Source organism: Pezoporus wallicus, unplaced genomic scaffold, assembly GCF_028554395.1.
Source record: "Pezoporus wallicus isolate ANWC-B61680 ecotype Strahan unplaced genomic scaffold, APGP_CSIRO_Pwel_v1 contig_3710, whole genome shotgun sequence".
NCBI classification, from domain to species: Eukaryota; Metazoa; Chordata; class Aves; order Psittaciformes; family Psittacidae; genus Pezoporus; species Pezoporus wallicus.
Window position 1 is genome coordinate 1,513,016 of NW_026640315.1, and position 24,262 is coordinate 1,537,277.

Genomic DNA, 24,262 nt, shown 5'->3' on the forward strand with positions numbered 1-24,262 from the left:
CACTGCTCAGCAGACAGACTGAGTGCTGCCCTGGACAGAGGTTCTGGCAGGTACCTGAGGCCTGGAATTTGAGATGAAACAGGGCTATGCGAGACAGTAAAGTAGGAGGTACCACTGCTTTGGGCATCTGATAACTGTGGGAGAGTGTAATATTTCTGTACTATCTGCACAGCAAACACTTGTGATATATCATTCCTTTGTGTGTCATAACTGCTGATGAACTTGCTGTCTTTAAGAATGATTATATACAACATTAGCTGATCTTTGTTGATGCTATCTGTGGAGACTTCTGCATTATATGTTCCATAAGCACTCTGTTTTCTGCCTGATTGCAAGAGATTATGAGGGATAGGGTGAGATTAAAAGGAATATTTGAAATGTGCCTTTTCAAGCGATGCTTTTGTGGCTTTGAAGTTTACAAGAATCTTAATGCAAAGCACTGTCTTCTCACACAAAATCAGATTCTTTAATGAAACTTTAGAGAACCTCTGAAATGCTTTCATATTAAATGGTATTCTCTTGGTATTCATAGTAAATCACAAGTAACTGCAGTGGATTTTTTCATTTTTTGCTTTAGATGTGCATTGAAATATAAATGCTCAACACAATTCTGAAAATCAGAAACATCTCAAAGACTCTTGAATGATGCTGCTTTGGTGGTTGTACAGAGGCCAAGGGTGCTTCTTTTGGTCAAGTTCAAAGAAATTGGTTTAAACACAGATACATATTGCTTTCAAACTATCTCTGTGGAGAACATTTGAAATTTTGGGGGTATTTCATTTGATGCTGCACCTGGGATTTGCATTACCTGGTCCTATTTTGAGGAATTAGAAGGATCAATACATACCTTTTTTCAGATAAAAGAATTGCGAGAGTGTTTGTGTGTTGTAAGGAATTTTCCTGATCTTCTATGGGCAAGATAGCTCTCTGGCTTTATACCTAATTGCACTGGGAACAAGTGGCTTGGATGAGAACACCAAAATCCAAACTTTTGCAATCATTTCCTCGGTAATTTATCATATCTTGGCAAACTCTACATATTGGCTCTATGATACTGTCAAAGCACAGAGATGTGGTAAGCTGAGTAGAGAAAACAAAGTTTTACTATAATATCAGTTTAAATGTCAGTAAACCACAAGATGAAAATCTATAGGAGACGAGGCATCCTTAGTTCTGCTGGTTACAGAACTGCTTATTAATAACAAGATAGTTGAAGCACCAGGGAATGAACAGGCAGTTTTCAGACCGTTAGCTGCTAGAACCTGGGCTGAACAGCCAACGTACTTGGCACTAACAGGCTTGCGTCACCTGCACATCAAGCACCAAGCAGAATCAGTGATACACAATGGATGGTAGTAACTGCTGTGAGTTTAGTTGTAGTTATTGCTGAAGAGCTACAAGTTTGTTAAATCTTTCATAGTTGGCTGTGGAAGTATAGCATGGCTATCTCCCTTGGTGGAGTCTATGAGAGGATGCATGCCTCTTTGCCATTGCGTTGCGTGTCCAGGTTCTTCATGGTAGCAAGGTCTTCCCAGTACATTTTTGCACTTGGATTTCCTGTGATTCCAGCTATGGCTTTAAACATGCAGTTGAATGACAATTCAGTGATCTGCACTGTGCTGGAAAATTATGGAATTGGCAGTAGCTGTGCAGGCAACCAAGTCTGTGTGACTCATAAGCAACTGAGTTTAGTAGGACGGGCCCTACAGCCCCTTAGAGATCATCCACATTCATTGATGTAAACTGACTCCTAAACAGAGGCCAAAGGCCTTTATGCATTGCATGTCTTGCTTAAGCCTTCAATTAAATTAAATTAAATTGCTTAAGCCTGCAATTAAATGAGACCCAGGTTGTATTTGGGACTTGTGCACTGATGCCGTCATGGCTATTCACTCTATTTTGTGGTAGTCAGATGTGTTTTCTGGTGACCAGAGAGCTAGGTAAAAGGTTTGCTGCTCCCAGCATCTCTCTGCTGCTCATTACAGCTCTCCTGAGGTGGGCTGAAAATGGCTGAAAATGCCCAAGTGAATTAGGATCATGTTGGTAGGACAGAGAACACATGTACATACAGGTAGCCCACAAAACAGTTGAGCTGCCCTCAGCCTGGCTCAACAGCATCCAAACAACCTTGCTGAAACTAAGATAGTTTCTTGTTTCAGCTACCTAAGGAAGCCAACTCATTTCTAGCATGGCATTTCATGTGGAAATAAAGTGGAGAAATTGAGAAAGTGAGATATTCAGGCTTCATTCGTTCCTCGTGCACTTACAGAGAAAGCCATTTTCAGTCATCCCATCAATAAAGAAATTAGAAACATTGCTTGTTATACTCCAACACTGGAGTGAATTTAACTCCTAGTTGTTCACCAATTCAACTGTCAGGTAGAAAACTTTACATATTGTTCCTGCATGCTGTATTCCCATTTTGTTGAACTGTATGGCATATTCCCATGCTTACATTGCAGTAGCTTGAGCTTTTGCTTTTGCAAAATCAAGTCTGACTGTACCCAGCCAGAGCAGGGGTCTGTCATGCTGCATTAGGTGACTATATTTTTTATGACAAAGAGAACAAGATTCCTTATGGACACAGTAAACTGCAAGAGAGATCTCTAGAGCACTATGTATATTCAGGCTAGCGGGCTTTTTTCATCATGAAGCCATTAAGTATGGCATTAAGTACAGCATATGAATGGGTACCACAGATTACAGCCATAGGAGGTAATGAGAATGTGCCCCCTCTTACAGTGTTTGTAGAAATGCAGTCATGTTGTGACGATTTATGTTTTCGTTACAGAACAATTCCCATAATAACAGGCATTGAATATGGATGCCTAATGTCGAGTGCAGGGGTGGGGGGGAAGTAGAACTACACTTTGAGTAATAAGTTTTGATTGAATGAATGGCTACTTTATAAACTTTCATTACTGTGATTTGGTCTGAGGGAAATAGCAGCTTGTCAGGATTTTTCCAATGGAAAATTTAATCAACAGAAAATTATGCATTAGGAGAATGAAAGGGCTATCAACACCATTCTGTTGGAACCCCACAGCTCTGCTGCCTTTCTCATCCTTTAACAGCTCGGGTTTTCAGGGTCCTGTCCCCTTTTTCCTTGGGCTGCTGGTGGGATTGTTGTGGTAGGAGCTGTGCTGGGAGCTTTCACTGAGCCTACAAAAGCTCTCAAGAGCTTTTTGATCATCTCGCTGCCAACTGTGATGTTCAGTCACTTCCAAGCCATAAGGTACTCCTGAGTGAGCAGCACTGTCCTCCATGGGTCTTTGCTAAACCATCCTAAACTTGAAGGCTGTTCTAATGCAAGTTGGACAAATTCAAGCTGGTGAAGGGTCTCACAAACAAGACTTATGAGGATTGGTTGAGGGAACTGGGGTTATTTAGCCTGGAGAGAAGGAGGCTCAGAGGAGACCTTATCACTCTAACCCAAAAGGAGGTTGTAGCAAGGTGGGTGTCTCTTTTCACAAGTAACAAGTGATAGGACAAAAGGAAATGGCTCAAGTTGTGGCAGGGGAGGTTTAGATTATATATTAGGAAAAAAATCTTTCACTGAAAGAATTATTAAGCATTGGGAAAACATTATGCACATACTGAGGGTTCAGAGCATATTTAGTTGTTAGTGCAGTGACACTTGGCTGCACTCAGTCTGTATTTATGCTGTCTCTGTGTAGGACAGAAGTGTTTTTACTAGGAAATTCATGAGCATAGTGTCATTTTCAGTAGAGATATGACTTTGAAATAGCATTGAAACATCACCATAATTCCACAATCTTGTAGTTGTAGCACTACAATTTAAAACTTTTCCAGCAATAATCTGCAATACTAGTCAACATCTATTTTCTTTATGCATTACTTTGATCAATAGAGGTTTGCTTTCTTGTTAACGACACCTGATTGCCAGGTATGTTTTTGTGGATCAGGTTTTAACCCTGGGATTCAGTAACCGTCTCTTCCCCCTCTCTCTTTCTCACTTTCCAGAAAGGAAAAAATGCAAAACTAAGTCAGATTCTTCCATTTCCTATAGTTTGAGCAAAGTGGAAAACAGGGAAGCATGTTTAAAGAAGAAAATCAAACCATGAGAAGTCACTGGTATTCCCCCAACTAAAAGAGTCCTTGTAATATCCATGGGTAGAACATGAGTGATACCTGTCTGTATACTGGCTTTTCATCTTAATTTTCCCTTTGCAGTTCTACCATTTTTCATTCTGCCTGTTCTTTATTTGTTTTGTCCCAGGCTCAATCGTCTTTGTTTCAACCTTATTCTAGGATTTTCTGTTTTTTCTGAATGAAAACTATGATTTTACACACAATGTTAAAGCATTTTGAAGGAATCCTTCCACATCCAACCCCAGTCCTACATTTTCATAGCAATTTGCTGGTAGCTTGTCTTTCATTTAAGTTGCTAAATGACTTCTTTTCCGTTCTGTTCTCCAAGCATTTTTTTTCCAATTATCCATCAGTTTCAGTAGCTCTGTGCTTTGAAGATGAACAGTAACAGCTTCAGCCAGCATGCCGTACTGAATTATTTGTTCTGCACTCCTAATCAGGAGACTATTAGTCTACAAACTTAGAAGAAATGTACAAGTCACATATACATAACCAGGATTTGGAAGTTTAGGCTTTGAGGGGTTTTGATCTTACAACTGTGGATCTAAATAGGTGATAAGGTCATGCAGATAAATTTACCATTTAATAAGGTCTTTGAACCAGTATATTGCAGAATCTACAGCACAACTGGTTATCACAGCACATTCCAAATGACAGCCATAGAACTATACGTATTACAGAACCCTCATGGGTTTTACCCAGATTCAGCATGCATTTTCAAATTACACTTTACCTACTAGCTGCTCCCATTACTTGAACAGATAGCTGGCTTTACTCTCTTTATGTTAATCATGAATTGTACACAGTTCCCACTGCAGCAAAGCAACACAGTCAAATGCGTTGTAAGTAGAAAGCTACAGTTTAAGTGGCATGTTTTTCCATCTTAGTGTATGTCACCTAACACATATTGTTGTGACTGCAAGTACAAATTCAGCACTTTCTACTTCTGATGAGGTCTGTCTCATTCCAGGATAGGGATAATGTGACATGAGTACATCCTAGCTTGAATTCTCTTTGGCTGCCTAGAATATTCAGTAACACAAAATCTGCCAAGAAACCCTAATCAAGGAGACATGCAAATTTGGTCACTGACTTCAAGGAAGCCTACACTTTGGGTATCATTCTAAGCACAGAGAGCAGCTTCTCTGCTGGTATGAGCTGAAGCTGCTCAGCCGAAGTAAAATATTTAAGAAGCTCATTATGTAGTTGCTCACCTGTTGGGTACATGACCCTCTCAATCACTGCCTTTCTTTATCTGCTTCTCTGATTCAAACAGCGGGTGTGATCCTGCATAGTCACAGTTGGAGTTGAGCTCTTCATGCAGCTATTGCATATGTATCGGTGAATGATGCTGAATATTTGCTTTCAGATACAGAATTTACTGACTTGCATGGAAAAATAGCACCATACTCTAGTTGTACTGCTCTATAAAGAAGTCAGTTATTTTATTGACTCCCATTTCTCATGGCAATTGCATATACATCCTACATAAAATAACATTTGCTATTAAGACTCAAAACTTGTAACCAGGCCAAACACAGAAAAATTTACAGTTTACCACTTAACAGTTTTTTGCTGCTTGTAGATCTGAGAGAGATGAAAACCGATTTCTTCATGTGGTTTCTGATGAGTCCCTGTAAGATTTGACTAACCTTTTAACGGCATCCTTCTAACACTGATGACAAAGGAACGTTATGTTGCGGTGGGATATGTGCAAATCCATTTCAGATACCTCCAAACGGGACAGGAACTGAATGTACCACACAGCAGATGAATGTCTTGATCAGTGACCTGTGAGCCTTTCTTCCATGACTATCGGTTGCAAAAAAAAATCCTTTTCATTTTGGAACAAAACTAAATTTCTAGGTTCATGCTGTTGACAAAAAATGTCTCATTTTCCACTCTCCCATCACTATTGCTATACTTTAGCACTTCCCAAGACACCCGGATCAGGTTAGGATTTAGGGAAAAAATCAGGATGTGTGGATGACTGTTGGTACAATTAAATTGTGCAGAAACAAGGAATCACATTTCCAAATGTGCCACAGTCAAAATTTTTACATTAATAAACTAAAAGCATGTGAAATCAGGGGGATGATACCAAGAAACACAAAACACAAAGCTACATCTCTAGCAAATATGTCTAGCTAGGCCATGGGGTATCTTTGACAATCCACATGTACTTTAACCTTCTATATGTTAGGTGATAAGTTCTTGGCTGCAATTGCAAGATGCTGTTCTAGCTATACAGAAATGTTCTTCACAGAGGCAGCTCCATTCATCTTGTTCTTGTGAACTGCTGCAGTAAATAAAACAGCTACAAGGACAAATAGGAGAGGAAGAAAAGTTGGGAGCATATCCCATATCCACTTGCACTATCAGGCTTCTCATAAGAGGTTTCACTTTGCTCTTGAGAGTCTCTGTTTACTGCAGTGCTTGATAACAATGTGCTTGAGATCCCTCGGTGGCTTAGGACAAAGTTCTTTCAAGCAAGGACCAGAACACTGCTGCTCATCTTCCCCAATAGTATTTTCAGCTTTGAAGCCTAGGATTTAATCCCACTGTAAATCCTATGCCTCTTTGCACTTTCCAAACACTTGGAAAAGACTTCACTGGTATTTGATGAGCATATCTTCAGCTGCTAGAAGGATTCTTACTGCAGAGTGGTTTTAGAGCCTCTTTTAAATCTAGAACCTGAGGGCTGCTATTGATGTGACTAAAGCAGTCGAAGAGAATCAGCACAGCTACACCAGATGACTCTCCTCTGTATGAGCTCATTCCTAAATCCTCACCCTGCCTGGAAACATAATCTCTATACAGTATTGATCAAAAAGCCTTTGTTTCAGAGTGTGCATGTTGTGCTCTGTCAGTGATGCTGTAATTCAGAGGGACTTGGTGTCCATGTGGATAGCAGCTGTGACAGCAGATTGGCACAGATGGAGCTGGGAGCTGTTGGAGTCTTGAGCACAAACCAGAATTGCAGAGCTGGTGCATAGGAAGGTAGGGTGAGGATGGACCCAAGAAATTATTCCCCACTAGGGCACTGGGCAGGCCTGGAGCATGGCTGTCTCTTCCATGACAGAGCCCCAGCATGCATCCAGCAATCTGACATTAGCCTTATAAGAAAGACTGATTCCTGTGGGCTAGCAGTCATCTCAGTTTCTCCAATGTCCTCCTGTGATTAGGGTTTAGGGGAGTGAGAATACGTGCATAACTCCCAAGTCAAGTTAAACCAAGAGAGTTACCGAAGTGCTTGTTCACTGCAGGACACCTTGTCCTTAGGCCAAGGCTCACAGCCCTCCAGATGATCTTAACCCACAGGAGAGAAGGCTTTCCATGCAGATGTCTCCTGAAATACAAACTTCAGCTTTTTCTGATAAAACCTTTCCTTTAAAACAAGTCTTTAGAAAGTTTGGTTGGTTAGCTTTTGACTTCTGCTTTCTCAAGGAAATGTATTCCTTCCTGGAAAGCATTGGCTCCTCTTTGGGAGGGGGGGTTCCCTGTGTGTATCAGCAGCTCTTGCATACAGGACTTTGATAGACTGGGCACTTCTCCTTTGAAAATATATACTCCATCTCTTTCTCACCTCCTACATCAATTTCCTTTGTGATAGAATGACACCAGGATACTTTTTTTGCTCTTATCTTGGCCTTTTCTTCTTTCAAAGGATGTGGAGTTTCCACCTTTTCATTCTTTGTGTGCACATCCCATTCATTGGTCCTTGGTTTTGCGTTTGATGATTTATTGATAAATAGAATGTGTCCTGTTTATATAATCTTGTTCCTCAACTGGAACACCACAAAGCTAAATAAAAATCCAAGCCACAAGAAATAAACCCAGAAGACAGGAGCAGACAGTAAGAATGGGGAACATTCTAACACTAATAATGTTTTACGAAACTCTAGCTATTGCTCTGTACTTTTTTATGAGGCTTTTTTAAACCTAACGTACTGCAACTTTGGCCATGAGATAAACCACTCAGTAATTCCTGTTTCAATTACAAATGACTGGAACTACCATTCGTGCTGGCCTGAATGTAGATAGATGAATATTCACAAAATATATATGGGTTTTTTTCCTACTTAATTAAGGGATGATTAGTGTGATAAATAGTGACTTGTCAGTCAGATTCAAACCTTTACAATAAAAGCTTTTTACAGCAATAAAAATAATGAAATATCCAAGCTTTCAGATGAGACCCTCTGTGCAAGCTCTGTAATAAACACACCTTCAACACATTCTGACCTCTTCATTTTTCATTGCAAAGATTAATAATAGGTAGCTTAGCAACGCTGTATTGTCAGCACATGTTAGAGACTTGGCAGCATTCAAGGTCGATCTGCAATAAGCTTAGATTGAATGCCATTAGCTAGATGCCACTTTTGCCTCTGGAGTTTATTGCTAAATTTTTATTCCAGGAGGGAAAGAAAATACCTTGCTGACACAGTTAATATTTGGACCACAGCAGAAAGGTCTGGATCACTTACATGACCCATGTATTGAAAAGAACTATAATAAATTATATTTTAACCATTTGAAAACTGAATCTATTATAATTTATTATTGAGTGTAGAGTGAGAGTAGTCATTGAACTGCATGCAATTATGACAGCAATAGTTACCTCTTTGACTTGTGAGAACTAGGGTTTGACTAACGACTCTGAACCTGGGAAATCAGATACATTTGATCATTTGTTGGCCCACCTCTGTGAGAAGCTGATTCTTGGGAAAGCAGGATCCTCAAAATAATGTTAGTGTCTAGAACAGGGATGATGTATCTATATCAAAAAATTTAAATTCAGAATCCCTCTTTAGCTGGTGTTAAGAGCACCAAAAGACCCATTGGGTAAAATCTGTAAATGGGGCAACTTGGGTTGGATTTTGCTCTCAAGGGGCAACTGTTAAACTCTTCTTATGGAAGAGGTTTTGGATCTGCAGAGATGCTGAACACAGGGGAAAAGAAAACAGTCCAGTTGCTTTTATGGCTATGCATGACATGCAATCAGTAAGCACACGCTTGATGAGTGATCTTCCCTTTCATGAGATTTGATTAAGCTGGCAGTAAACTTTCATTGACTTTTGAGGGTGGAGGGATTTCACCCCAAAACTGATCAACTAAGTCTGAAAAATGATCACAGCTCTAGAAAGCTGTATGGATTGAACCTCTAGATATTAAAGTGCTGCCAGTCACCCAGCTTTAAACCCTACTGTGACCAGTCATACGTGCAAAGCCACATAATTCTAGGATAGTTTTCAAAACACTAAATAACAACAAAGGGTTGGAAATTTCTTTGTGAAGCCTGAAGCTTTAAAATGCCATAACATTTAACATCTGTCTCTTGACTAATCTCTGCTCAGTGATAGCATGAATTCAGTCATTTCCTATGACTTTGGATAAGCTGCAATTGCACGTTCATTTTTTATTGCTACATACCACTTAATCACTTGTATCTCTGACCCAGCATTTCCCTTTTCCCCAGTGCCTATTTTCTCATTTGGTTTCATGCCTGAGGCACACTGTGGCTCAGTACTGGAGTTTGCAGGTATGGGTGGTAAGAACAGCAAATGTATTCTGGAGCTTGTTTTCAAGCTATCACACATAAATGTTAGAGGCCTATGGGTTTTTAAGATTGCAAGAGTTACCTAATATCCTTAAACTAACTCGGTTTCTTAATTAATAGGTAGAATCTAAAAAATCATGGAGGGATTTGTGGGAGTCTTTACAGACAAACTCCATCGTTTGAAGTTGTTATGAAGAAAGCAAAGTAACAGAAATAGACTAGTTTGACATTGTGAGAGGAACAAAGAAATGTTTTCCCTGTAATTTCCATATTCCCACTGTAGGGAATCATTTAAGAGTGGAAAAAGAGAGAGCAATGACAGTAAAAGAGTAAGAAGAAAATCCGTTCAATAACACATTTGGTGTTCCTGTTACCGCAGGGCTAATAGCGTGGCTGAATTTTTCTTTCCCTTGCAAATATTTATACTCAGTTAAATGTCATTTCTTGTGCTCATGATTAGGGAAAATGCAATTACAAATCCAGATCTAATGCATAATCTTCTAATAAAGTCAACTTTCCCCACTGTTCCTATACTACATCCATCCTCTAATTTATTTCTCATTAGGCTATAGCATTACTAGTTAGGAGTAAAGCATGCAGAAATGAATCAACAGACCTGAGAAGGATTTTTAATAATTATTATTTAAAAAGACACAAAAAGTTAAATTATTGAATTGCAGTTATGTTTCTGATGCATAATTTCTATTTCAGCACTTTTAAGTAATTATAACTCCCCCCCCCCCCTTTTTATTTTAGATCTATTCATTTGTGCTCTGGGTAGTATGTCCCAAGTGCATTTATCATAAATTGGTTATCTGAAATCATTATCACCAAAGGAAATCAAATGAAAGTTTATTCTAGCTACTTGTGTTATATTTCATCTTGTATATTCCCTGTAGACTTGGTTATGAGTTTAGAAGTCTCTTTCTTGAAAAGAAATAGCTTTTGCTGGTTGGCAGTCTGTCTAGCTTTCCTCTTTTGAAATCAGACACAGTAGCAGTTCTTCACTCTTTATGTGGCGTTTGATGTATTATGTACAGGGAAAAAAATCAAAATCAATCAACATGCAAACTACTGCCTCCTTTTGCTTAGTCTTCATATACAGCAGTCCCTGCTTAGGAACACAGCGTACAGTGGGACCTGGCTTTGGTCCCATTTATTGATGCTTTTTGGCATGATCCTCCATCAAATCTCAAAAGGCCCATAAAATGTAGAATAGTCTGAACTTAATTCTGTGGTTCTACGCCAGGGGAATTGTCTTTGCTTGATTTTTGCAGATTGTTCTTGTGCATAAGCAAGCTCACAAGAGAATCTATGCTTTTTGAGGGGTTCTAGGAGACACCCCGCACAATGGCCAAGAGGTAGGTGGGGTACTTTAGAACCTGACTCTACATTAATCAATGTAATTGCTTATATTATGTACATTGAGTAAATGTGTATGAACATAGGAGAAATGATTAGCTAAAATACTTCTAAAATCAGTACAAGAATGTCCATCCAGACTGATGTAAACGTAGGAAAAATGGAAACACTTTTCAGATCTGCAGGCAGCATTGGTAATCCGTGTTGAACCAGTAGATTACTTGTTGTTTTAAGGAGATTATAACACCAATGTCCAAAAGCAGCACACTATTGCAAGAAAATGAATGTTTTCAAGATGATTACAGATCATCATCAGGGCCATTATTTTCACCAGTGATGAGGTGGGGACTGTGCTATTTACACCTCAGCTGCAAATTAATTCTGGGGAGGGATTGCAGAGCAGATGAATAAAGGAGTAGTGACAGAGAGCAGAGCTCTTAAAACTGTTTAGAGGTAACCAGTCCCAAGGGAGGGAGCTGTGGTGGAGATGGGAATAAGCAAATGAAGGAGGGCTGAGCTGAGCTGAGCTGCAATATTTAGCACGTTACCTTTCAGGGCTGATGCGAGTGCTAAGCTTGCTGAGCCACTGAAGGACCTTCACAGCAGCCTTTCATTCTTTGAAATTGTGTGTCCTTCTGATCTGCTGTATAGCGTTGGCCAATATGAATTCAGTTTGGTTAAAATATCTGTAGTATGCCTTGCCACTGTGAATATTGTCTGCTTTATCCTTAAGTTTTGTGGAGTGTGGCCCCTCATTCTATTAAGGGAAGTATCTGGTACCATGGAGTCTGGGACTACTGCACAGAAGGGGTTCTACAGCTAATATTACTGTTATTGTAATTATTAAATGAGAAGAATTTGAAATATTATGCTTTTTTAAATCGATTTTCTCAAGTGGTGTTTGATTTGTTCAGTGTATTTTTATTAGAGATTTTTGTGTAGCTATTTGATAATGTATATGCTTACTTTAGAAACTTAGGCCCATTCATTGCTAAGAGAAAAATATGTGAGGAAACTTTGAATTCATATGCTTTATGGTTTGTAATGCACATTTTGCACCTCTCCAAAGGAATATATTCAACATGTTTTGCTCAAATTTGCTTTTTCTTTAGTCTTTTGGGCCTTAATATCTTACTAACTTAGTCTTAGGAAATGAATGAAGATACACAGGGCCTTACACCTTTAGGTTATTAGTTCTATTCTCTCACAGATTGACAGCGCTGAAAGGAGGCTGCCCTGTAAAGAACATGTAGTGCCCATTTAGATACAGGCTGTAGTGGTATCATCTGCCTTGTCTGTGAAGATCACTTGTTGCTTATTATTTAAAGCAACAAAACTATAAAAACCTGAACAGGAATTTTGGTACAAGTCAAATTATACATTGAATAGTGTACATAACAATAACAACAACGAATCCTTCGCTGATGGTGACAGAAGAGGACTAATAAAAGATAGAATAAATAGACAGTTAATTTCATAACCACACAAACTATTCTGCATTATTTGTATATTGCTTTTCACAGTGATAGCAACAGCAAACTATTAGTGATGCATATTATGGAAATAACCCATTGCAGAGTGAACATCTGCTTTCAATTAAACAGGTCTACGGGAAATTCAGCATATGCACAAGCATAATTAAAGATTGTTATTACCAGAAAGTAGAGAGATACTTTAGTAATTAAATAGAGTGCAATAATTTTCAACTATTTCTTTATAAATTGGCCTTGCTTGTTGTCCTGGGTTCAGCAGTAGCAGTCATGTTTCTCCTTCTTGGTAGCTGGTGCAGTGCAGTGTTTTGACTTTCGGCCTGGGAACAGAGCTGATAGCGATGTTTTGGTTTGGCCAAGGACTTTGTGAGCCTCATGCTCTGCCAGGGAGGAGGGGAAGCCAGGAGGAAGCAGAGACAGGACACCTGACCCAAACTGACCAAAGAGGTATTCCATACCACAGCACGTCATGCCCAGGACGTAACTGGGAGTTAGCCGGAAGGGCTGGGAGTCTGCAGGGTTGGAGGAGGTATGGGTCAGAGCTTGGTCAGGCTTGGGGGGCGAGTTATCGGTCAGCTGGTGCTGAGGTGTTGTATTCTCTTCCCTTGTTATTTCCTTTATCGTTATTATCATTGGTGGTAGCAGTAGCGATTTGTGTCATACCTTAGTTACTAAACTGTTCTTATCTCGACCTGTGGGAGTTGCATTCTTTTCGATTCTCCTCTCTGTCCCTCCAGGAGTAGGGGGAGAGGAAGTGAGTGAACAAGCTGTCTGACTGGGTTTAAACCACGACACTTGTTTAAAAAAGTTATCAATTGCCAAACTGATCATTTTGAGGAGTACATTCATAATTAAAAAAAAGTTTGGGAGTGGAAATATTCTATCTCTAAAATGCACCTTATTTTTACTTTGAGGTTTTGATTAATGACTTAAGATCATTCATATTTTCAGTGCTTTGATAGAGATGACATTAAAAGCTTTGCTATCAGGAGGTGGTGAGATATCTCCCTTCTGAAATACTGAACACTATGTGTCAGAAGTTCAGCATCCACAAATGGAGACATCTGAAACTAGTATTCACATTAGCAAATGTCGACCTTTTGCTCATGTGTCTCCCTAAAGGCATTTGACTGAAGACTTCCTACATGAGACAGCTATTGCCTAGGGATTATGGACTAAAATGTCAGAAGTGCCTGTAAAATTTATTGCTAGTGAATCTGGTTTTGATGAGCCAACTTTAGACAGCCAAGGAGTCATCACTCCCCAAAAGAGCAAACATACAGGGCCTGTGGCACGAGTTGCAAGATGTTATAGCAGCAGTCGATACAGATAGTCAAAGCCAGGCCAAGATAAGAGTGAGGAGGTACAAGCAGTTGGTTTAAGAGTAGAATTTAAAAAGAAAGAAGGGGGTCAACAACCCTTCCAAGTTACTCTCCTTTTAGTAGAGGTTTGCCAAACACCATATAAACTGGCAGAAATCTCCTGCTCAGCAGTTTTGCTCCAGCCCATCATTTGTTAGAGACTTTCTTGCTAATTCTTGGACAACACACTGGTAATACTGAAGCTCTGTGACACTTACCTGCTGTGTGGGGACAGGTCATTGGCCTCTTGGGCTTTCTGTTGTGTTCCTTTCTTTGGATGGGTACCTGTTACAATACTGAAAATAAGCACTGGTTTTGTCTGCTTTTTGACTCATGGAAGAGAAAGCTCAGTGGGGGTCTCGTACACAGTCTGGAGAGCCAGATTCAGTCAGAATCTGAAACAAGAATTAAATATGTGTTGTTATTTCATAAAATTGTGGTAGTTTTCCTTGACTTGCCTAAGCCTATTGGTACCATCGGGGGAAAAGAGGTATCACTGATAGGTTGTTATTTCATATTTTTTTTCTCCTCTGTTGCTAGTTTAATTGATCCCCTACTTTACTGCGGTTAGTAAGCAATCTACTTGCATACATTCCTCTGTGGTTTATGCCCAGTCATCATCTTCAGCTGCATAAATTGGCTAACTTGAAAAATGCTGATACAGACCTGTCATGGTCTTTTCCTTAGCTTTATAAATTATGTTTTCCAGGTGAAGGACGTTGTGTTAATGGACAGTCTGTATGCTCCTGCTTCATCTCAAACTGTGTTGTCTGAGAGATGTGAAAACTCAAAGTGAACTTCATACTACAGGACACAAGCAGAGAGAAAGATAACAACTATATCTGAGAAACCCTACAGTATGAGTAGAAGGTTAGTGTAGATCTTCATCACAGACCTATACCAAGGTCTCTTTGTTTATATCTGTCTTACTAAGGAATAAGCAGAGAAATACTATCATTAATTTTCAAATCAAATGAGCCTTAATATTAGCTTCTCCAGCTCTTTCTGCAGTAGGGTCATTTGCATGGTTCATAAGGTTGGGCTATTGAAACACTGCACAGAGTACTGAGCCAGGTAGCAGTTTAGTTGACTAGTAAAAATTGAGCACTAAGTGCTATCTTATCCCTGGACATTAATGTGGGGAGAATTAGATTAATCTAATGAATTGCTAAAGGTCTGTAATTCATCTGGTTGCTCTCTCTTCTTGCTCTGGTTTTCTGTGACATGTCCATGTAGAATCTCTGTATGTGTTTTCAAACTTAACTATTTCTCTTCTTGTTTGTAGTTTCATTTTCCTTCCCTCTTACACAGCAGACCAGACTTTAGCACATTGAGTTCAAGCGGAGGTAAAAATGATGAGCGAATAGGTGAAATACTGCCCTGGTTCACACCATGTAAATCTGAGGTAATTACTAGAACCAGGTTGAAAATGGAGTTTTCATCCCAGGGGCACATCCTTTTAATTTAGAAGCCATACCAAATGTAAAAATATTGAGGGAAGCAGAGTTTAAATTTAATGACACATTTTGATTTCAGAGTCTCAGATTTTGTTTCAGTTCCTGCAGTGTTTCCATTGGATAGTATAGAGCTGTTGAGACAATGGAAATGAAATACTTGGATAATTTCCTATACAGAAGATTGAGGAATTGTATGTGTTATCATATGGTTTAGGTTTTGTAAATCAACATTACTCAGTGGAACCAAGATCTGTAGGAAAGCTTTCAACCAGTTCTTGTGTTTACCTGGAATAAATAAGTTAGATTGCATTTTCAGACAAAACTGCAGCCAAAATAGCACAACCAAGTTACTGTACATACTTCAGAGTTGCTTCAGACTCTCACAAGCACCAATGAAATCTAATTCAATAAATACTCCTAACATTTTTTTTCCTGTATCCTTTCACCACTGTGACACAGTTGTCTTCAATGTAGATTCAAATTACTGGGTTCATACAATTTACAATTACCTTTTAAGTAATTAATTGGCACTTGCAATAGACAAATTTAGGTCGTTTAATATTAAGCTTGAAATAACCCTAGGTATTTTGTCTGTTCTGACTTCTTTGCACAAAGGCTTTGCAGTCTTCAAAGGCTTTTGAAGACTGCTTCCAACTCCTATCAGCTACTTGAAAGATCTGGGTTCTCTGTCACTGCTGCACAGATTATTTAGGTTATTGTTAGAAGTCACTGGTGAATAAGATTCAAGTCAAGCTGGAAAGCTAACAGTACTCATTTTTAATATCTTAAAAAAGAACTAATCAAATTGTAAATACGTGAACAAGTATATGCTGTACTGACTACCCCCCCCCCCCCCCCCCCATTGATCTATAACCAATTTATAAGATGCTTTGAGGTAGAATAATTAGAAAAAAATAAGAGGGTTTAAGTCATTTGGAAAGATCTCTTATCAAAGAGATGCAGCTTTTGCATTTCTTAGCAGCAGCAGCATCATTTGGACTCATTAGAAAACTCACCTGTTTTTACAGTATTCTAATGTAGAGGAGTGTCTGAAAACCTTTATATAATGCATATGTATAATCTCAAACTTGAGTTTTGAGTTGAGCAGAACTAATCCAGACACTTTTGTGATGGGGTTTTCAGGGCTTTTTATTTATTTCTTCATACCTTCACCACAAGTGACCTAAATTTTAGAGAGAGAGATAGGAGTTTTAATTTCTCTACTTATTTTCACAGCAGTATGAATGCTCATCACACTTTATGACCAAAAGATTAAACTCTACTTACTTGCACAGCTTCTGATTTGGAGCGACTTCAAGGGAGTTAGTCCAGATTTAAATATTGTAAGTGGAAGCATGAAAATTTGACTCAGTATGGGTTTGATTCTGGTTTCAGCTGTGGTTGTCGATGCTATAGCTCTGATTTGATTCAGAAACTTGGGTTAAGTGCTTAAGCAGTGTGACGGTGTCTCCTTTTTGGATGGAAATTATTGCAGGACCATTTAAATGAAGTCTTAATCAGGTGTCATAAAAGTTCCTGATTAAGGTTTTTAAATAAAAAACTCGAAGTTAAAACCAGCAGGGCATAAGAAATTCCCAGAGTGGTGAATACAAATTCATTAATCTGAGCCACTTGTAATTCCTGCTCGGAATTTGTTAGTGGAGTAGTTAATTAAATTGCTGTTCTGCTTTTAGAGAAGTATCTGCTGTGAACGTACACTCATTTTTTGATAATCAGAGATGTTAGGCAATAGTACTCACAGAAACAACTTCTCATTTAATCTTTGAATACAGAGTAAAAGAAATCTCTTGGAGAAGATTTGCTTTCTCATAGGTAGCAATCACTGCAGCATGAGACCAGCAAGAGCATCAGTATGGAAGTTCTAATGCCTGGCAAATCACACAATAATGAAAGACTGAATATGAGAGACCAGGACTGAGCAGTGTTCTTCCATATCCTTCTAACTACATATGGCTCCTGTTTGCAGTGGTAGAAAGCAGAGATGACAGAGGTTCAGTGGAGTAATGATGGTGGAAAAGCAGAGGAAAGCAGGTCAGAATTAGGACCATGAGTTTTCTTGTGTTTCCTTTCTATTTACCGGCTGGGTTTGCTTCTGTTCCCCATTCATTTTGTAGAAGCTATCATGTCAGTGTACTGGCTTCATTCTGTAAAGAACCAAAGTAATGTTTTGTATTTTGGTCAGAGTCTCCTATATTTTCAATGCAGGTACACTCAGGCATAACTCAACTGCAGTTTTATCACTACTAAGGAAAAAGCTTCTGATCACTCAGGTCGATGGGGTTGTTTTGCCGAGGCTACCTGTAGAACCATATTGGTGATGACAGGAACCCTGCTCCTAGGAACCCAAGTCCTCCTGGGAGGGAGAACAGATAAGGCACAGCATTAAGTTGGTAAAACTGCTTCTTCACATTGAAAATAGTCTGACCTTATCTCTAGGAGATTTGGGATTCTGTGAAGCTTGTTAGTCATGTAAAGAGGTCGCTGTTAATGATTTTTGGTGTGCATGGGAATGTAGATGAAAAGCTTGTAAATTACTTTTTGAACTGCCTCTATGCTGGGCTCTGGAAAGACTTCTACGTTCACTTTGCTACTGTTTTCAAGACTCTTTCAATGCGTTTACTTAGTCTGGGATTGAATTCTGTCCCTCATGATTTTGGTTCAGGTAAATCATAGAATCATAGAATAGTTAGGGTTGGAAAGGACCTTAAGATCATCAAGCTCCAACCCCCTGCCATGAGCAGGGACACCTCACACTAAACCATGTCACCCAAGGCATCGCCCAACCTGGTCTTGAACACTGCCAGGGATGGAGCATTCACAACCTCCCTGGGCAACCCATTCCAGTGCCTCAGCACCCTAACAGGAAAGAATTTCCTCCTTATATCCAATCTAAACTTCCCCTGTTTAAGTTTTAACCCGTTACCCCTTGTCCTATCACTACAGTCCCTAATGAAGAGTCCCTCCCCAGCATCCCTATAGGCCCCCTTCAGATACTGGAAGGCTGCTCTGAGGTCTCCATGCAGCCTTCTCTTCTCCAGGCTGAACAGCCCCAACTTTCTCAGCCTGTCTTCATACGGGAGGTGCTCCAGGCCCCTGATCATCCTCGTGGCCTTCTCTGGACTTGTTCCAACAGTTCCATGTCCTTTTTACGTTGAGGACACCAGAACTGCACACAATGCTCCAGGTGAGGTCTCACAAGAGCAGAGTAGAGGGGCAGGATCACCTCCTTTGACCTGCTGGTCACACTCTTTTTGATGCAAATCACTGGGGTTAAAGAGTGCTATTGCTGTTTGGGAAAGGTGGGGTATCCTGCAGCACAGAACTGGGCCCACCAAGCCAGACGAGATGTTTGTGCTGGCAGAGACTGTATCCTCAACCACTGGTCTTTCAACTATGCAGAGACAGGAAGCACAGTGGTGCAGCCAGAATCAGTACAGATAGTCTCAGCATCATCTCCAGAGAATGACAACCTTGTGGACGCAATGCCTTTTTGTAGGTTTGGGGTTTGTTCCTAAATTGAGACTAAGCAGAGAGGTACCAAATGGAAAATTCAGCTGGCTTTAGCAGAATGCAAAGTAATAAAATGGGAAGGAGGAAGAAGGGATTCCCCAGGAAGAAGTAGTAATTCACTGCAAGAAAGCCTAGCCCTAGAAGTCTTGTGTTGCATGACTTAAATCAATGGGAATGTTGTCAGCTCTGGGCTAATTGCCTTTTCCCTGTGATAAGTAAATGTGCATACTCTGAGTTTGAAGCACAGGTTTGGATCCAGTTCTCTCTAACAAAGCACTTCTGTGCATGTTAGAGTTTCAGTAATTTGAGGCTCCTGTCAAGTACCTGCTGCTACAATTTCAATTTAGATAAAAAGGGGGGGAGAAAGCTCAACCCATCTCGGGAGGTTCCCCAATACTCATTACATGAATGACCCTGTAGCATGAAATAGGGGATTTCTTAGACTCTCCATGCAGCAAAGCTCAAACATGCAGCTAAGAATTAAGATCCTTATATTGGCATTTTTACATATTCATTAATTTAAGGAAACAAGTTCTGTACAGCAAATAAACACAGGGTATGCACAGTGAATATTACATTGCTTAAAAAAGGAAAACAACATAATATGTTCTCTGTGTGATTGGAGTATCCCCAATGCTTATTTTCCAATTAAGTGAAAAAGCACAGAAAAAGAAGGAAAATATAGAAAAGGTATCTCTGAAGTCATATTCAGGATATTGGTTGAAGCAACTAACAATAATTTTTGTCTCACAAGAGTATTGTGAGAATTAGCTCTTATCTACAGAAAAGCTTTTAAAGTTCTGGGATGAAAGACCCTGCACAAATATAAAGCATTTTAATATTTTGCTTTAATCCCATTCCTTTTGCTGGAATTACTTATACTACGAGATGGAAATAACAGTAGGGATGTCTTTTGTTATCTATGAGGGAAATCACTGCTTGTTGTAGCTAAAAATAACCTGTGCTAGTGAAATGCACTTCTGCGTCTTGACCAGCACTTGGATCATTGATAGTTGATGGGTTTTCAGCTCTAAAGCTTAAAGATTAACAAAGGTGGCTGGGCTTATGGCAAGACAAGTAATAGTGGTGGCTTTGAGTGGCATGTCCCTGTCTCCCACTAAAATCTGTGTTTACACTCCCTTACAAACCTAGGACTAGGAGTACTGGGCTGTATAGAGCTCACTGCATAGACGTGGGGTTTCTAGATTACACTAAAAAGCCATTTTTTGTATTTGAAACAGAACAGAAAGAACCTGTGACTTTTTATCTATTCTGTGCATCCCTTACAGAGGAAAGTGATTAACTTTACTGATTAATTAGTGAGCCAAAAGAGAAGGTGCATAAGGGGAATGGAAATGGAGAAGTTAAACATATACAGCAAAGGAATGCTAAAAGCTCATTCCAGACTAAACTTTAAGCTCAAAACCTTCTGTTTAAGGGTTTTTCTGGATTTTCCACTGAGCAGTAATTTACTCTTCTGAATGCTTTAAGGTGTAGGAACTGATGATGTTAATGTTTTGTTTCCAGATGAATGAGCCACCATGCATAGCCAGTGTAGTGGGGCTGTACAGGCAGCATGTTGTGCATATGGTGGGAGAGCATGCTGAAAAGCACCATGATTGGAGAGGATGATTTTAATACATAAAAGAAAGAAGGGTAGGGTTGGAAGTGAAGTGTGACAGAGGACATGTGTCTCTATTTGTGGTCTGATTTCAAGGCACAAGGAAAAATAATTACTTTGGAAGTTTAGCAAAGAGCTTTTACTGAAAGTAGCTACAGCCAACAACCTTGTCTGTGAGCGCTGGCTGTCACTTACTTGACAAGTTACTATTAATCCTCATTCACAAGTACCAATTCACCCTACAGAAAGCAGTGAGTGCGAACCATGCAAGAGCTGAAAAAGTCTCTTAATAAGCTGGACTTGATGCCATGGGACAGGGGAGGCTTGACAAGACAGGTCACTGGGCACAGCAAAAGGTTGTGTTATCTGGGTGGGGTTGATGTGACAAAACCCCATAGTACTGAGTTATTTGCAGTCTAGAAAGGGGAGGAAATGACTCAGTGCATTTATCCATGTCTGTAGGTGTACAGACATGTACATCAGATATACAGATGTACACAGGTATAAGAATGGCTTAAATCAAGGCTCTGTATTAAGGACAGGTTTTCCCTAAAGTCTTAATGTAGTTTCCAGGGAAGTAGATGGGAGAATTTGAACATTAGGACAGTGCTTGAAATCAGTTAAAACACAATGATTTTAGGCTTTTTATGATCGTAAATATGTGACTTCACACACAAGTCAGAACTAGACAAAAATGCAGAGATCAGTAGCGCTTGTGTTGGTCTCTCCAAGACGCATGCAGAAAAACAACTGTGTTAAACAAATATGATTTTGAGACCTAAATGTAGAAGTATTAACTTTCAAGGTGTGATGTAAAGTAACTAATCTTCTAGAGAGTCTGTTGATAGGATATGACAGTGCAGAATTTTTATCTCATTAGTGAGTGATATTTGGTGTATGAGGTTTGCAAACACAATATGGTTTTGTCATATAAAATACAGTTAATTTTGCTCACTGCCCCAAGGGAAATTTTGAGATAATTTTGTCAACACGCTCTGTAATGAAATGAATCTGGGGGCTCCCAGGCTCAGTAACTTTCTCAGCAGAAGGAATAACACTTCTTACTTTGAGCGGTAACATTTTAAAAGGTTAGAAATGAGCCAGGATGAAATTGGCTGCTCCTTTCTCTCACTTCAGAAACATAAAAGAATAACAGCAAAGGGAAACGGGGGAAGAGTACTTGCACACAAGCAGAACCTAGAGAAAACTAAGCCAGCTCAGAGTAGGGTGCCCGAGTTTTGACACAGAATGTGACAAAATCATAATCATTTTTCAAGGATGGGTAGCACAAGATGTTGGCAGCACATAGGTATCGTATGTCTTGAACGGCTGGTTCACTGGTGGGTATCTTGGTTTGTATTGTATTTATCATACTCAGTGTCTGGCGCAATGTGCAAGGTTGAAATCCAGTAGTTTCGAATCCAGTTGGTTTGGAAGGAACTGACGTTGTGGGAATGCTGGAGCATGACATGGTTTTTTGGACCAGAAGCAGGCTGTCATTGCAATTCTTGCACCTGTCTAAAAACAAACTGTCTTTCCTTCTGCAAAGCCCGTAGCTCATGGGGAATCCTGCAGTTCCCAGACAGAGCTGATGTGGTGGGATTTTGATATTTAGGAAGGCAGAAGCTCCCTTCTCACCCTGGAGCCCAACCAAAAGGTGGGGTTTTTCTGTATCTGCCCTGAAAAAGTCAGCATGAGGCACTACAGGAGGCACAGCACTGGTGAGGCCAAGGACCAAATGCTCCAGAATTACTTGCAGCAGTGGAAGAAGAGACTGTGCACAATGATGCACATCTGTGTGTGGGCAGGCAAAACAACCTCCAGCCTTTGCAGGGGGTAAACTGCCCCTGGCTCAGGCTCTGATCACCCTGTTTAGATGGAGGTTGGATGGTGGTAACATTAAGAACCAATAATAACACATGTAACACTCTTATTTTTAAATTATCTGAAAATGACTGAAATAACATCTATAATAAAGGCTCTGGTATAATACATGAGTCACAAATGAGATGTTACTGGCATTTCCATACTCGTGCTCCACAGGGGACAATGGAGACACAGGGAAGGTGGTCCGTGAGTGCTGACCTGTAGCAAAAGGGCCCCGACTGCTTCCACATTTTCCCTGGAAGTTTGGACTTTGTGCAGGTTTTTCCTGCAGTGGGAGCTGCTATAAACAATTCTGATACAAAGATGGGATGAGGAGGTGAGGCTCAAGTGTTTCCATAGCCAATATTATATAATCTCAGGCAAATTAATGTTTAATGATTTGACTCATTCAAGTTTTGTAAGCCGGAAAGATAGCACACTGAAGTGCTTAATCTCTTTGCTCCATTGACTTTAATTAAACTCATCTGCAGCTTAGTTTTGGTGAGCTCATTACAAAACCACACAAACAAAACTTTGCTTGTGTGGATGAATTACCCTAAACTCCCAGTTTCTGCATTTTTGTATTTCATGTGGCCTTGTGAACAGACAAATTAGAAGTAAATGTGAGACAAATTATTGCAATGGAGGTGTTTCTCAAATCAGGATCGATTGAAGGGAAAAGTGGTCACATTCTGAGTTTTACCTAATTGTCTTTGCACAGAAGTCCTGGTAAGCATGAAATGAGGAAGTGTGCATCCTGTTTTCATTGTCAAACTCTGGATCTCAGGCAAACGTGCTTTCTGGAGTCTGCATCTGATAAATTATTGGGACTAGAGTGGTATTTGAGGTGCTTGGATAAAGAGGCAATAAAAATATTTTTCTAGTTGTTTACACTAAAAAATATCATATATTGAGCTGTCAAGCCTGAAAAAATGGATGCTTTTGACTTCACAGATATTCAGCAGCCTAATAGAAATGTCAGATGCGTGTGGGGTTGAGAGAGGAGAAGGAGAAATTAAAAAACCAACCACATAATAAAAATGTTCATTTATTTTCATCAAGTTTGATTGTCCCTCATGTAAGGGATGGATCCAAAGACTAAGAAAGTTTACGGGTTTTTTCTTCTCGATTTCAGTGATTTTTGATTAAGCACTGTAGAATACTAGGGTTGAGTAGCAGCTCTTTTAACATCACTAGTTCTTCTTGCCGAACAACTGGTGTCAGGTGGCTTGAGATGCATGTCATAAAAGGCAAGCAGTTGAAGCTGGTTTTCAGCAGTGAGCATGAGGAGCACACAGGTTTGGTGATGAAGCAGAACCATGGTGGTTGTGACTGCTGCCTTCTAGCACACCTCTGCTGCTCCAAAATGGCTTGTTGGCAACCTGACTCCCTCCCTGCTCATCACCCGAGATGAGGCCATGCCTCCTCTGCCAAGGTGGGTTGGTTCCTGTGGGTGTAAATGCCATGCAAAGGTGAAGGTGGGTAAGATGTACAGCTTGCAAGAAGTTTTAAATGCCATCTGACTGCCATGGAAAGCACCTCTCCATGGAAACTACACAAACACTGTGCAAGATTCTACCCCTGTTCACACGCAGATTGGAGAGTTGTGGAAAGGGTGGGAGGGGGAGCAGTCTTCTACCCTATCGGTATTTAAAAGTTGGTTTTTGGTAATTTACTGCTACTTTCTACATTAGAAAGAAAAAAAAAAACAACCAAACAACACTTACCTTAATGGATTTTTCCCATGTTAAGTATAAATTGCCAATAGTAGTAAAAATGGGACTTTGGAACTGTAGGGTCAAAATCTGGGAATGTGGAAACTGGGTCATTTTAATCAGCCCAGATGTGAGAATGGTCCTGGGGAAACTGGCATTTTTGCCTTATTGCCCTGAACTGCCAGA